This window comes from Sus scrofa, chromosome 1 (assembly GCF_000003025.6).
Source record: "Sus scrofa isolate TJ Tabasco breed Duroc chromosome 1, Sscrofa11.1, whole genome shotgun sequence".
In the NCBI taxonomy this organism is placed as follows: Eukaryota; Metazoa; Chordata; class Mammalia; order Artiodactyla; family Suidae; genus Sus; species Sus scrofa.
In genome coordinates this window covers 255316396-255328006 of record NC_010443.5, presented here as the reverse complement: position 1 = coordinate 255328006, position 11611 = coordinate 255316396, and positions in this window count along the sequence as shown.

The window sequence follows — 11611 nt, the reverse complement described above, 5'->3', positions numbered from 1 at the left end:
GTGTGATTTTCCTCCACTAATGTCAAGGGTTTGAGGGGCATTTCTGCTCTCCTAACCTCTGTTGAGTTACCTGTAAATCAGGAATCCACCAATTTGTTTCCCAAGATGAAATGAGCACATGGGGATGAAACGAGCACATGGGGATGACACCTGTTTACTTTCAGCCTTCTGTGAAATCTGAGAGCATGTGGCAGTGTGACCTGGGAAGTGACCTCCAGCACCTTGGCCTCTATCATAAATGCTCCCTATTGTGAGACACCTCACAAAAGGGTCTGAGAGCAAATTTGGCAATGAAATCACTCTTACTCTTGCTACCAAGGAACTACAGAGGCAGAGACACACATGATGGGGTTTCTGAACATGACAACTGGTATAGCGGTACTTGATCCATACTTGTTGAGTATAATTAAATAAAAAGTAATTTCTAATTTCTCAGTTGGGAGCTGAAGGCTGTGAAGCCCTCAAGTTTCTCAAAACAGCACAGGGCCAGGGTGAGCACAGAGAAGGGTGTGGTCTCCTCCACCTGGTTTAGAAGTGTCTTCACAAGGGAAGTGAAGCCTGAGGAGTCCTGAAAGAAGGTGGGCAGGCAGCCAACGCCTCCAGGAAAGGGCATCTCAGATAGAGGAATTACCCTTTACTTAAAGCAGAAAGGAAAGGTTTCTCAGTAACTACACAACCAGCTTGATAAGAGAATGTTCCCCCACCAACTCCTAGAATAATATTTATTGGTAAATCGGGAATGTTTTATCGATGACTCCCATCTGGCGCTGTGATCAGAACTAACACCCCAGGAAGAAAATAAAATGCTCAATCTGCGTCTGCACAGGAGCACCTAGCAACTTGAGATACGGGCAAGGATTTGTGTAGAGGAGTCTACAGTGACCTGCTTACCTTCCCCTCCACCAACAGGAACCCTTATACCAAGGGCCTCCAAACCTTCCGTCTGTTTCATAGGGAAATGGTGGATTTGGAAGTTTACCCAAGAAGTTTATCAATTCAACTATTCTAAAAGACTTGAGGCTTTAGAAAAATCCCTGCCACATATTTATGTTGCTCATGCCATATGCTTGTGTACTGAAGAACGTACTGTGCTCAAGTTTTCCTTTCACTGTTCAGATAGGCCCAGCCAACCATTCCTAATAAGACTTAAATCAGAACTTCAGTGTCCCAGGATGATCTCCATGGTAAAAATCTAGTGCACTGGTTATAAAAATAAGGTGGGAAAATTCTTTTTAAGAATGTGTGATGGACCCTAAAAGGAGTAAATGAGGTGCATTCAAAGATTTGAAAGGGAAGAAGGAGCGTGTTTCCATGCATTAGAAAATAGTTAATTTAGGGGGAGAATGTTTTACTGATTCCAAGTCTCTGAAAAGACTGAATTCAAATCAATTCCACAAACATTTACTAACAACCTACTCACCCTGGGGACACAAAGATAAATTGAGTCTCAGACATGTCGTTTTCTAACTGCTTTAGCACCTCTATTGTCTGTAGATCCTTTAATTTATTTTGGTTGTATTAGCTAATTAATTAGCTAACTTTAGGTACACGGATATTTTCTCATTACAAAAATGCATGCCGTTTGATGAAGGATGATCATTAACAAAATGACTTGTGTTTACACTAAGAGGTTTTTTAAAAATAGCTACTCAAGGACAGTTCTCCTTAAATAAAAGGGAAGAAAATAAAAATACTGTTTTCTATGGTAGAATCTATTCTTTAAGCCACATGTAGAGAAAGTTTTCTTATCTCCTGGACTAGAGGGTGACCATCAACAACCTTGAAAGCATTAGAACTTTATGGATAGGAGTTCCCATGCTGGCACAGTGGTTAACAAATCCGACTAAGAACCATGAGGTTGCGGGTTCGATCCCTGGCCTTGCTCAGTGGATTAAGGATCTGGCGTTGCCGTGAGCCGTGGTGTAGGTTGCAGACGAGGCTCGGATCCCACGTTGCTGTGGCTCTGGTGTAGGCCGGTGGCTACAGCTCCAATTCAACCCCTAGCCCGGGAATCGCCATATGCTGCGGAAGCGGCTCTAGAAAAGGCAAAAAGACCAAAAAAAAAAAAAAATTTTTTTTTAAAGAACTTTATGGATAACCCAGATGCTTTGAAAGCCTATGTTTCTCAGCAAATACAGGAACCACAATCCAAATGCATGGAGTCACTCGTATTTTGACCACGGCATAGTTTAGATCTATTTGGCAGAAAAAATAATTGTTTAGGCTACTAAAATTCCTAAGTCTTTCTGACTAAGGTACAGTAGAATGTGAAAAGGTACACTTTCACATCTTGAAAAGTGTCTGCTTTGACTTAACAGGGCATGCCAGAGCCCTTGGCTCCATTTCCATCTAAGCTACGTCATTCCAGAGGAAATTCCATCTCTGTGCTCGTCAGTAACCCCTCCAGACTATAAAATTTCAACTAGCTCACTGTGCACAAGGCGTGTCTGTTGCCAAGATTCTCTGGCAAGGTATTTTCCCAAGTCCTTTCCCAATCGTATTTCCATGATTATGACACTGGGGATTAATTCTTCAGACAGGACTGTTTATACACTGCACCTTGCAAAACACATGCAGAAGTTACTTGCCTCAAGATTTCTTTCTCTCCTAGGACCCAGAGTTCTGGAAGTATTGGGCCACTTTTATGATAACTTTTTTAAAAAGGATGCACCCTTATCCTGGATATTAAGAGCTATTGCACCATACTGGCATCGAGGCCTGGGGAAAAGAATTCAGTGAACAGTTAACCCCTAAAACCTTCTGCTTCAGCGGTCAGAGCAGTCACATCTAATGCCCTGCCCCACTTGACAACCATATTTACAACTTCCCAGGTTCTGAAACACATTTGCCCTGCCCGCCCCCCATCCCTTCCTTTATTCCATTTTAAGAAGTAAGTACCGTACCAACCCAGACAGACATAACTTGTTCAGGACCACATAATGAGTTAATGGCAGGTCCAGAGCTAGAATATTATCTTCTTGAATCATAATTCTAGACTTACCAATTACCCTCTGCTCTTAGCAAATAGTATTCCCCTTAATAACTGGAGGAAGACCATGAGAAATTTATCAAAAATCAATGGGGTGATACAGAAAAAGGGAAGGGAGTTCTTCCATGTCTCCCTAGAGGAAAGCGCTAGGGCTAATAAATTGACGTTGCAGGGTCACCATTTCTGTCTTGATGACCAAAGGAACTCTACCCCAAATGAGAATGTCCCCAGATAGTGATTTCTCAAGTCTCTGGAGACATTCAACCAAAGAGCTCATCCCAAAGCTTTTGTAGAAACAATTCCTACAATGAAGTAAGAGGAAGAATTGAGCCAAAGGAATTTTGAGGTATATTCCAAATCTATAATATATGGCCATTTTTAATTGACTTCTGAGTGTTTTGTTTGAGCATTAAGAACTAGGCAGACTTTGTCAAGAGTTTAGAGCTTCTAGCCTAAAAGTGGCTGCCATTTCCCACTTGTTCAGACAGTGTCTGAGATCCTGATCAACAGAGCATGTCATGGAGTTTTAGAGCTGGTGGGATCTGCAGAGTTTATCTGCTCCAAGTTACATCATTTTAAGAATGAAAGAATCCAGGCTCAGAAAGGTGACATAAATGGCCCAATGCCAGTCAGTAGCTAGTAGCAGTGCGAGGCTAGAATTCATATCACCTGACACCCAGCCCAGCAGTCTTTCCATTTCATCCATGACTCAAGTTATTTTTTTGTACATCCGTCACGTGACATCACTTAACCTAGATGCTGGAGAGCCAAGACAAGACAGAATATGACAGGCAAGTCCCACTCTCATGTTGCATGAGTTTTGGTGGAAGGAGAGGCACAATGTTGAGTAAATAAAGTAGCAGATGACTTTATTTGTAAAGTCATTAAAATATGTAACTTCCCCCTTTTGTTTCAGGGTGAACAGATTAAACAAATGTTGGTGTTTATGTGGTTTTAGTGATAAGCCCCATGTGCTTTTATTGATTTTATGTTTTATGTTAAAACATCACAAACCCAAGGTAAACTGCATATTGTATGTCACTGGATATTTACTTAGCTGATAAGCATCCCATGTCTTCCGGCACTACTGTATGAATCCCAATCACTGTGAATGAAATGTTTTGTGTGTATTAAGGTATTTAATGGATGTAATTTAATAAACTGGCATGGAAAGCTGCAGAATTTTAGTAACTACATCAATTCTTTTGTTACTCTGTTTATTTACTTTTTCTTTCTAAATTAAAGTCTAGTAAGTTCTTGGGATTTTAAAATGCATCTACTTCTTCATGTATGGGAATGCAAAATGGCAACTGATTTTCACAGGTTATTATAAATCTTATGCCAAATGGACTGTGAAACCCTACAGATTGTGCCACTATCATCGGAGGAGGGAAAGGAAAAAAAAGGAGGTATCTATGGATTTCCTTCTATGATTTTAAAGACCCTGTGGTTAAGTGGTTTAAACTTATATCAAACAACCCTAAAAAAGAGAAAGGCCAGAGAGCGTCACAGTAGTACTTGATGGAGCCAGAAATTGAACCCAGGTCTCTCTGAGTACACATGCTGCCGCTCATGAAAACAGCAATCAGCAAGAATAAAAGGGGTTCAATTCATCCATTGCTTTCCATTTTCCAGAACAATAGCTACTGTCACCATAGATGCTCAACCAGTATTAGCATGGGACCATACTGAATTACCATTTCTGGGGGCCAAGAATGGTCACAGTGAAATTTCATTTGTTTGCAGCTAATAGTTGCAGGTAAAATGAAACATGGATTAAGCAAGAGGAACTCTCCTCCAAAAGCTCAATCCAAAAATTTCCCTCCCAGTGGGAAACCTAAGTGTGTAGTGATATCCTTCTGAAATTCAGTTCTCATACTCAGCTTATACCCACTCCTGGGAGTGGTAAGAACAAAACATGTAATTTTTTTTTTTTTTTTTTTTTTGCTTTTTAGGGTCGTACCCACAGCATAAGGAAGTTTCCAGGCTAGGGGGTGAATCAGAGCTGTAGCTGCTAGCCTACACCACAGCCACAGCAACGAGAGGATCCAAGCCCAATTTGCGACCTATAGCACAGCTCACAGCAACGCCAGATCCTTAACCCATGGAACGAGGCCAGGGTTGAAACCCACATCCTCACGGATACTAGTTGGATTCGTTTCCACCTTACCACAACAGGAACTCCCGAGGACAAAACATATTTTACACTTATGGAGAGAAATTAATTATTTGCTCTATATTTATTAAAAGTCAAACGTCTACAAAGGTCCCAATGCCATTCAGTTTTCTAGATAAAAAATATTCTTCACCTCACCCAGCTCACCAAACACAACTTTTGCAACCAGTCCTCAAAAGGACTCTGTCCCTAGGAACTTCAGAGCAAGAAGACAAAACTAACCAATTGTTAGATATTTTGATGACCATCCCTATTTACATCGCTTCCACGCTCCCACACTTACACACCAAAACCATCATTATCACAATGTCCCAGGGGAGAACTGTGGAAAACACAGTGGACAGGAGTCAATAGACCTTTGCTCCAGGCTCAGGTCTGCCAACTGGCAAATTCTGAGGCCTGGGGCAAAGCACTTCATTTCTATTGAGTCTCAACGTCCTCCTGTGAGAATCATGAGTAGGGGTAGATAAAGTGAGCTAGAGCCCCTTCCTTTTGAGGCTTGACTTTCTAATAAGCTTCCCTTTTCCCAGAGTGTGAGGGACAAGAAGAGGGTTTCTCCACAAGAAAGCAAAATTCCCCATGTGTCTTACACGGTGAAGCTCTCCATATGGCACAGGGGGACTTTTCACCCCTTCAGCACAGCAAAGGGACAGGCAGCTGGAAGTGAGCTGTCAACTCCAAGGTCAGTGACAGCTGTTCCATTTTGACAGCACTTGTTCTGCTCCACTGCTCCCCCGGCCTCTCTGACTTTCAACTGGGCTTGGCAGCCCACTCACCTTTCACATAACAAGGATGGCCCCTCACAGGCTGAGGCTGGACTTGAACACTCATGCTGAAAGCAGGCATTTCCTGTGTTCTTACCTTATGGCAGACATTGAACTCAACTATTCCTCCAGTTATCAGATAAAAGGGCCCAACTCTCAGAGTTTACTGTCAGCAGTAAACAGTCGCTGACATTTATTGGGCACTTTGATGAGCACTGGATCGTCTCATTTAATCAGAGGCTGATTTCCTAGATTCAAACCAGTAAAGCACACCTGCTTGTCACAGAGATGGGCTTCCCCAGGAACAGACCTCCAAACCTTCCAAAGATGACTGGGCCTTCCGTTCCATGCGATAACCACTGTTTGAACAACCAAGCTAACCTGAGGATAGATCCAAGGATGCCCTCCCTTCATGAATGCCATGTCCCTCTTGATTCCTAATCCTGGTACCTGGAAGAGGAACACTGGTGGCACCACTGCCCTTACCCCAACTGGGGCGCCCTAAGTCTGGCCACACTCAACCCTCACACCAGCTCCAGCTCCCAACTGCAGGATCACTTGATTTTCTTCTCTACTGGCCCCAGGGTCCTTGGCAATCTCACTACCCACGAAGGGTAACCTCTAGAGCCCCATTTTACCTCTGTCTTGATCCCCCATTCTGCTTTTGCCAACCACAGAAAGATCTGACCACCTCTAAGCACGTTGCAAACACAATCTCCATTTAGCATCACAGAACACTGGAGGGGAGGTACTATTATCCTTATGGCTAGTTTGCAAATAAAGGATCTGAGGCTCAGTGAAGTATGGTGACTTCCTCAAAGCCATATGGCCAGAGTGATAAATCTGGACTTTGACCCCTCAGTCAATCTAATCCCAACCTCTCATCCACTGTCTTATTTTGCTTCTCTGGTTTCACTGTGTTTCTACTTCTTACCCATTGTGTAGTCTTGGGCAAGTCATCTAATGTCTTTGGTCTACAGTGTAGATTTCCAAGTTCATTTCCAGCCTAAGATCCTAAGATCCCAGCTAAGCAATGCCAGAATTGTCATCATCCCCATATTATGGATGGGTAAAGTCAGGTCTTGCTAGAGCTGCAGCTGTCAGCCTGCACCACAGCCACAGCAACACAGGATCTGAGCCACTTCTGCAACCTACACCACAACTCATGGCCACACCAGATCCTTAACCCACTGACTGAGGCCAGGGATCAAACCTGCATCCTCATGGATACTAGTCAGGTTCCTTACCGCTAAGCCACGACAGGAACTCCCAGGTCTTGCTTTTTAAGGGGACATCCTGCCCAGAGCCCTCTCCTCTCCAGGTTGTGCTTTCATCCCAAAGGGCCATGATGTACCATCATCCAAGACTCTCCCAGGGAACTCTGCCTAGAGCTGCCCTCAAACTGCTTAACTGGCTCTATGTTTAGCTCATGCTTTTCAGGGCAATAGTTCTCAATTTTGACTACACATTGGCAGGAGGAGAGAATGGAGCTAGATTTTAAAAACTGATGCTCAGAGCATACACCAGACAACTTAAATCAGAATCTCCAATAATGGAAGACAGGCAACCGTATTTCTTTTTAACTCCCAGGTATTTCCAGCGTGCAGCCAGACTGAACCAGAATTTTCAAAACACTGGCATACACAAAGCAACAAGCAAGGCCTTAAAGCTAGAGAGATACGCATTATGTTCTCACCTCCACCACACTCCAGCTTGAGACCTCAGATAAGCTGAGGTTGTCTAACTGAGCCTGACTTTCCTCATCTGCAAAACAGGAACAATCGCAGTGCCTGCCTTGGGGGTCCCCGAGAGGATAAAATGAGGCAATGCCCATGAAGGTACATGGCCTATTCAGGGATTAGTAAATGACAGTTATTATTCTATGAGAAAATGACCTGGAGACTCTGGTTCACTGTATTTCTTCTCTTCCACACTTATAGAAGCAACGCCAAATTATGGAAATTACAAAGGCATAATGAAGTGAAGGACGATAAATGATGAGATACAGACTTGGTTATTCTTTCAGCTGCTTCTTAAGGAGCACCCTCACTTGCTAGGCTCCTGCTGGGAGTTGTGAATGAAATCGGCCTAGCTATGGAGCTCACCAAGCTACCAAGCTGTTGAGTTGAAATTAGAAGGGGAGTAAAATAAAAAAATTAAAATATAATAACTCATTCTGATAAGCCATCTAAAGGAAACAAACAGGGTGTAAAGACAGAGAACAATAAGAGGGACACACACAGGAAATTCAAACTAAATATTTGATTTAGTTCACATTGGCACTGGTGACTCCACAACACAATTACTGAGTGATAGCAAGCGTGAGTCATTCTGCAGTCACTGCTAATTACTAGGACCTTCAGAGAACAAGATAACTGAGCACTGGCCAGCTGCCAACTGTCCCTGAGCCAAAAGCCAATGAGGTGCACCATGGACTCTTCTGGCATGGCTGGTAACCACCACCTGACCAATCCCTAGAACTCCATTCCACACTCTCAGATAGGAAACAATTCTCCTGCACCACTGCCTGGGAATCCAGAACATTTCTTGGCACCCTCTACAATTTTTTGGGAAAAACCACCCAAATGGACTTTGCTTCCTACGCTAGGAAACTCTTCCAGTTATCACCCTGGCACTAGGAAATAAAATCTGACACCATAAAAAAACGTACTAGCAGGTATCCCTTCTCCCAAGAGTTCCATTAGGAGGGGAATAGGGTCTGGATGACAATAACCATTTTACAGAGAAGAAAACTGAGGCTACGGAGGAAACCATCAGGCCCAAAGATTCACAGGAGTAAGGGAGCCACATCTGATCATCCTCAATACAGTGTTCCCAGCCTCATAGGGCCTTCCTAGAGGGTGCAGTCCCCAGGCAAAAGGGTCAGAAATGTCCCAACTCTGGGCAGCTACACAGCAAAACGAATCTCTGTACATGCTTGGGGATATGATAGCAGCAGGAACAGAGGTGTAAGACCCCAATTCATTGGGACATTCTCATGCCTCGAGTCTTTTCATCTTAAGCTTCTTTGCCATAGCTGTCTTTGCTGCAAGCATTTTTGCCACAAAAGAGGTGGTAAGGCTATTATGCCATCAAAAGAAAGGAGGGACATTTAAAAGGACACAATGAAACATGAAGAATGAGTAACAAAATTAAAGACAACTGCAAAATACAAAATATTTGAATACATTTAAAACGTGTGAAGATTCATGGCAATACTGCACAAAAAAACTGATTTTATTTTGTGGGTTGTACCTAAAAACTTGTCTTGCAAGTCTTCCATTCACAGTATTATACATTTTTTGGTTTGGTGATTCATCTCCTCGTTTGGTATCATTTTTTTTTTCTTTTTTGCTAAAATTTCTTCCTTCATTAAGAGAGATTTCCAAGTACCATGATACATATTTGTAACTGAGCTCTGTATTGCATTGTGAAACCTGTTCTTGGCATACTGTCATCTGTTCATTGATAGATGTTCCAAGGGAAACATGGGTTCAATTCTGTGCCTTCAAAGCCCTTGGCCTCTTTCCCCTCCAGTGTAGTGTATTTCAAAATAAGAAACCAACTCTTGCGGCAAACCATGGTCCTCTGTTAGCTTGATACAGCCATCAATAGCGTCACTAACATTTGGAACAAACTGGCGATTCTCCCAGTTATTCTCCAAGGATCGCTAGTTTGTTCCAAATATTTGAAACTGGACCATCAAACCAACGAGTTATTTTCTCTTTCCCAGCAAAAGTGCCTTGCAATCAATAAATTATGCAGCAAAAATGTCTTTGGCAAAAATGCTTGTGGCAAAGATGTTTACGGCAAAGAAGCTCACAGTGAAAACACCTAGAGCCCTCCAGGATATTCTCCCTGTATTTATGGGTACTAGCACGTCAGAGACACTGCCATCTTCCACCAAGTGTCCTAAGGAAGAAAGAAGGAAGGAGAGAGGAGGGGGCAGAGGAGGGGAGGGAAGGAGAGGAAAGGGAAGAGAAGAGATATCTACCATCTTTGAGAACCTCCCCTGAGGCAAGCATGACACGAGGTGCTCTACCTTTGTTAACTCATTTCACCTCACTGAGAAGATAGGTATTCATATTCCCATTTTACACATGAACAAACTGAGGCTTAGAGAGCTTAAGAAAATTGACCGTTGCTACATATCTCATAAGCAAGAGAACTCAGATTTCAGAAGACTTCTTCCTCCTTCCCACAGTTTACATTTCTGACTTGACAAAATTTTCTAACCCACCTTGCCCCAGTCACTCCCAGGATATGGCTTAATAGAATAGAAACTGATGGTTCAGCATCACCTTGAAAGAGTGAAATTCAATTGATAGTTGCTACAGAAGGACCAGGCTAATCATTAAGAATATTTAGGAAGACAGAAAAGTAGCCCATGATTGCATGAGACAGATGCTCAAAGCAATGTTCCGTGGCTTTGGTAAATGAAGAAGGAAACCTAGAAGAGAGTACTGAAAAACACCAGACATTTCCCTGTGCTTCCCCCATGGTACTCTAAAGTGAATCCCAAAAGGTTAAAGTGATTACATCACATCACAAGCGTGGGTGTCAATTTCGTAAAGCGGGGAAGAAAAAGTCACTTGTGAGGAACTTAAGTCTTCTTTCCACAAAGGTGAACTCTGGGTCCCAACTCATAACCACAGAGAGAAGAAAATGAAGCCCCACAACACAGCATAGAAAAGCCAAGAGCAAAAAGCCAGCGACACGGGACCCATGCAGTGTTCTGGCCCATGCCCTTAGTTAGGTCACATAACAAAATTATTCTGCCTCGGAGTTCCCATTGTGGTGCAGTGGAAATGAATCCGACTAGGAACCATGAGGTTGTGGGTTTGATCTGGGGCCTTGCTCAGTGGGTTAAGGATCTGGCGTTGCTGTGGCTGTGGTATAGGCCAGCAGTTGTGGCTCTGATTCGACCCCTAGCCTGGGAACTTCCACATGCTGCGGGTGTGGCCTTAAAAAAGGGTGGGGCGCCAAAAAAATTAAAAAAAAAATATTCTGCCTTCATTCAACTAACCTCAGCACCTAGTTCTATAAGCACTACTCTAAGCTCTGAGAAAACAAGGATAAAGAAGACATTGGGAAGTTCCCCTCATGGCTCAATGGAAACCAATCCAACTAGTATCCATGAGGACTCAGGTTCAATCCCTGGCCTCACTCAGTGGGTCAAGGATCCGGTGTTGCCATGAGCTGTGGTGTAGGTCACAGACATGGATCAGATCCTGCACTGCTGTGGCTGTGACATAGGCTGGCAGCTGCAGCTCCAATTCCACCCCCAGCCTGGGAACTTCCATATGCTGCAGGTACAACTATAAAAAAAGCAATTAAAAAAGAGAAGACATTGGGACTTCCACTTCTAGCCATGCATCATAATGACTAAAGGACATAACTTCCTGTCATAACAGCTGTAAAACTGGACAAACCCTATGAAGCAACTGCTTTGGGACACTGGACAACGGACAACATAGGGCTGTGATCTTGAGAGAAGGGAAATATGTGAGATGTGCTCCACATTCACCTCAGCTTCCTGCCTGTGCAGCTTCCAAACAGTGACCCCAAAAAGTGGTGCCCAAGGAGAAAGCAGGTAGAGCAAACAGATATCAGGTTTGGGGACTGCTGAGGGAGCTAGAATTTGTGGGGACAGATAAGGAAAGAAGGATGTGGTGCAGAGAA